Source organism: Chlorocebus sabaeus, chromosome 8 (genome assembly GCF_047675955.1).
Source record: "Chlorocebus sabaeus isolate Y175 chromosome 8, mChlSab1.0.hap1, whole genome shotgun sequence".
Lineage (NCBI taxonomy): Eukaryota > Metazoa > Chordata > Mammalia > Primates > Cercopithecidae > Chlorocebus > Chlorocebus sabaeus.
Genome location: NC_132911.1, coordinates 62,439,081 through 62,444,307, shown reverse-complemented (window position 1 = coordinate 62,444,307; position 5,227 = coordinate 62,439,081).

The window sequence follows — 5,227 nt, the reverse complement described above, 5'->3', positions numbered from 1 at the left end:
GCTTTGAGGCGAATAGACAGTGCAGCAGGCATGGCCTGAGAAGTGCATGGGGCACCAGGTCTGAGGCTTCTCAGGGATGAGACTTCATCATGCCACCAGGTAAGCCACCAGGAGCTGCAACACTGCTGTCCAAAGTTGAGAGAAGTCTAGAATGCAGAGGGAAGAGTGACAGTATCAGCCGCAGCCCTGAGACCTGTGGCAGTGGCAAGGCTGGAGTTTACGCCGCTGACTTTCCTCTTCTAAGCACACCCAAAGAAGAGAGGCCCTCTGAAACCCGCTTCCCAGGCTGCTCTAAAGCAATGGATTCCTGTGGTGCAAAGCATGGATTGTGGTGGACATGGAAAGGCACTGCCCAGATTACTGTTGAAAGAACGATTTGTGTCCCAGTTGTCAGCACAGCCTCCAACTGTCAGCTACTAAAGTGTTTGCCTCACCTGTCGGGTTGCTTCTTTCAAAGGCCCATCTTAGAACTGATTGAGGCAAGAGTATAAATTCCAGCCATTTCATCCTGAAGCCAGAAGCCAGTTGACTCTGCTGGGCCATGTATGCTGCAGAGCTTCTTATTGACTGAGCGGTGGCTGTGCTGTGCCTGCTTGGCGATTTGGCCTCTCCTCCTGCTCAATTCTGCTTCCTTTCCCTCTTTCTTGTTCATAGATGTTGATCCCCAGGAAATATTCAAATGCCAAACTCCCTTTCAATGTCTACTTCTGGATAACCTAGGTTATGTCTACTGCAGGATAATCTGCAACAAGTATAACCGCCTTCACCAGTGGCATTTAGCGTCTCAAAAATGTGGGTTTTTTTAATCCCTAGTGAAAATATTGACTTCAAATGGCACCTGATTGTCATGCCCTTAATATAGACTCTTTGGACTTCCCTTAATATAACCATGTAGATGTAGAAAAGAAAGAATGCATAATATTGCTGATCAAACTCTTGCTGTGTTAGGAAGTTTTGCTAACTGCAAGGCCACTGCAAATAGATTAAAATATTGGAGCAGTACAATAGAAAACCTAGCACGGTTTCCTTAATATAATCATAGCAAAATGCTGATTCAGCTGATAGAGCTAGTGTAGTCATAGCGAAATTGCTTGCTCGCTGATGTCTCAGCTAATATTTCATGTTTACTAGATGAGTGAAATTACTAAATTTCTAAAATAGGTACATTACTAAACCTTACCTTGCTAAGCACCAATTGCTAGTCCTGCTTCTGGATTTAGAGAAAGGTACACAGTGAGTCACTTGGTGCTAGTAGAAATTTATTTTGGGGGACTGGGGGCAGGGGGCTGTCTCGGATCCCTTTGGAGGTTTAGTAAATGCTGTTGAACTCATCAACAGACAAATGAACACTTTCACCTATTTTACATAAAATTATGTAGTTCGCCTCTGTCCCTAGTAGGGATCCATGAATTCTTGCTTAAAGAATGGTTGCAATAGGAATTCAATCATTTTTAGTGTAATTTCCCAATAACAGATATTTTTTAAAAATGAATACTGAATTAACCAATTGTCTATTAGATGCTATTTTCTATTTGGTATTTTCCAGCTATTTTTCCTGGGTTCAAATCCTGGTTCTGCCGTTAGTTTATACCATGACCTTAGGCAAGTCATTTAACTTCTCAACGCTTCGTTTTCCTCAGCTATGCAGTAGGGGGGATAACAGAAGAATAAATAAGCATTTCACAGAGCTTAAAACAATATGGGTTAATTGGATGTTAGCTATTGTTGTGGTTTATGGTGTGGTTGGGTAACTGTCTGATACTCCTGTTTTGTCGCAATGAAGATTAAAATGTACTTTTTAATTTCTTGCAGGATAATTTGTAGAGAAAAGGCCATTTGAAATTCCATACCTCACTAGAATGTTCCATTATTTGGGACAGTGTACAGATATGAGATAATACACACTGCTGAGATGACGTAGTAAATAGGACTTAGTTATGCCACGGCAAACTGTGGAGGCAGGTTCTGTGAGTGTGCTCCTGCAAGGCTGTAAACTTCCTTGACACAAGACCAGAGAGTCCGGATTGATTGGACTTCACTTTCCATAATTCAAGTTAAATAATTTTGCAGAGGGAAATTGCAAGGGTTCTGAAATCAAATTGACAGTAGGAGTGAGCCATTTACTGAGCCCTGAAAGGTTACATGAAGCTTTATAAGATGGGATTTAGGGGGTGGGTTCTCTACTTAATACAATCCCTAAGAAACCTTAAATTTATCCTTGGGATAATGTGAAACAACACCATTAAGATACAGATGATCTTTTAATTGAAGAAAATCAGGACCAATAAGTGAAAATTAGTTATATTATTAATAATATATCCTTTGATTTTAAATATTTTATTTTGTTCCGAAAATAAAGGTTTACTACATATGATCTATAATGGAAAATGTGGAAATAAAACTAGGGGTTCGAAGGGCTTTAAGGTTATCCAGAAACACGGGAAAAAAGTGTGGCAAAGAATACCATACCTTCTTTTACATCTTGAGGTAAATGTAAAAGAAAAATTGCTATAACTGGATTTTCTCCAGACACACCAAGAATATCCCTTGTTTTTGCATAAATGTGCATGGGTCATTAATCATAACTCAGAAACTGCATCTCACCTGAAAACCTAACGATCTTCCTTTGGCCATACACCAGATGAATTGCAAATGGCATAGAATATTTGGTTTTAAATTCCCTACGTGCTTGTTATTGACTCATCTCTGAACATACCCAAAAATAAATTCCACTTATTCAAATAGTGAGCATTATTTTACCCTAAAACATTTTTTTCTCTTGGCATCAATAGTACAACCACTCTGCTCACGTATCCCAATGGATACCCTGGGACATGAAACATCAGAGGCCATGGAGGTCCTTTGAAAATGTTTCAGTACCAAGAGCTTGAGTACCAAGAGCCAGTGTAGTATTACAGCTGGAAGATAGCACATCCCTAGATTCCAAGGCCCCAAACGCAGCCCAGATGTGTTCTGAAGAGATGTGACTGCTTGTCAGGTTCTCTGAGGACCTTTTCATTATGGGATGCTTATTTAATCCCATACAAGACCGAGACATCTGCTAGCCACAGGGAATTTGGCTGCTACCCTGTATTTCATACCCCTTACAAGTGAGTGGCACTGAATAGAGACCGAGATGTTTTCACCTTCCATTAAAGCCTGTGGTGTATCCTGTAGGCAGCAGCCTATTCGATTCACATTTTGTGTATTTTTTAAGCCACATACTTTGAGCTCACTCCCAAATTTTAGTTCTAGACGATGGCTACAGTCTTCAGAATGAATACAAAACAAATTACATGGAATATTAAAGTGCATATTTTAGAGAGATCTATTCTATTTTATAGTAGGAGCATGGCTTTATTATCCAACTTCTAGAACTTTCTATAGCTAATTGCATAATCACAAAATATCTTACAATCATCTCAGTAATTTCTCTAAGTAATTTGTCAAGTTTTTTTTGAACTAAGTAAACTACATGTAGAACCAGAATAAAAGTTGTGCCTTTGAGCTTTTTTCCTTGAGGTTTATTCCACTATGCAGTGAATTCCCAGCACATCACATTTTCCTACAGCTCATCAGAAAGTTCCTTCAGCAGTATTTCTTCATGTCTCAAACTGAATTCCCCTACAGAGCCATCAGGAGGGCAGTCATGAGAGAAAATTTCAATATCCCACATTTATGTTAAATATTATCTTCACAAGAGTCTGTAAACTAAACATCCACACAGATCTCCACAGGGTATCTGGCTGTTTTGAGTGTATTGTAAGCAGTCATGAAGTTGCCCAATGCTTTGCTGCAGTCTCTTGATAAACAAGACCCCGACATGTGGGGCAGCCTTGCCATACTGATTTATAAGGAGGCAGTGTCTTTTAGGACCGGAAAACACCTAGCCCTGCAGTTTGAAAGGTGATGAAATGCTCTTACTCTAGACAAGGTTGTGGATTTATGAAATATGCTGTCTGTGCTCAGCATATCACCAAAGAATGTGCAAAGCAGTGAAATAGAATTCTTCTATCCATTCCAGACAGACAAATGATTTCTTTCTGCTTTCTGGTTTGCAGTTTAACTACTTTATGTCAGATCAGACTTCAGGCTTGGATGTTTCCCAGCCAATGTTCTCTTAGTACAGAGATGATGAACAGCATTCATTCCAAGTCCCAAATAAATGTCAATCTCCTCTCCTCACCATCAAGTGAGGCATTACACTTTGGTGTCCAGTGTTATTTAAATGAGCCTTAAAATCCTCAGCTGTGTTGCTAATATGGGTCAAGATATTGATTCCCCTAGCTTGGCTGTGAGTGGCTTTTCATGAAAAGCATCGACTCAGCTGTTCAACTCAGCTGAACTACTTTACATGCTCAGAATGTGTTGCTTTTGCTGCTGAGTAGTGAAAATCAAAGAGGATCCTTTAGTCACTGCAAGTCTGTTCAGATTACTGTTGGGGTTTTAGTTCCATGTTGCAGAGCTGGGAGAAGAAAAAGAAAAATGATGGCTTTCATCATCACAGGGGACCTGTGCTTCATGCTCCTCCCATACAAAAACATAAGAACAGACTCTTGCATGTATTATTTTAATGCAAGCTTTCACGAGTAGTGTCTACAAACCTTTCTCTGAGTCACTGACCACAGAATTTACCACAACTCTCTCTTGTAGGTAGACAGCTCAGCCGGGAAGAGAAACTGCTGTGACTTGTTCTGGCTGTGTCTTTTTGATCACTCAAAAAATTCGTGATTAGTCAGGGTGCAGAGATCTCGATAAACATAATTTCACAATGTAAACACACGAACAAACCCAAACTATCCACTTTGAGAAGGCAGATTGTAAATTCCCTGTCAGAGTCGGTTATAGTTAAAGAGATTCAGTAATAGCACGGTGTGTACCAGTGGGCTCAGTAAACATCTTTATCACTGACATCGTGATCAAGCTGTTAAGTCCTAGTCCTGAGACGGATGGTCTCCTCTGAGGAGCCTGTAACCATTAACATTCTTGGAGAAGAAAACCAGGGCAATACATTTTACCGAACGTTAAGTGGGAGTATTGCAGCCCTGGACAGCGTCGATGACTAGATGATATCCTGGGGCTCCAGGAGAACATTCACTCTGCTTGGCTGAACACTTGACTGGCCTTAGATCTTCAATGACTTACCAACAATGTGAATAGTCCCTTTAGAATGTTGGAGAGGCTTATTTGCTATTTCTTTCATTACAATTTTTTTTTTTTTTTTTTT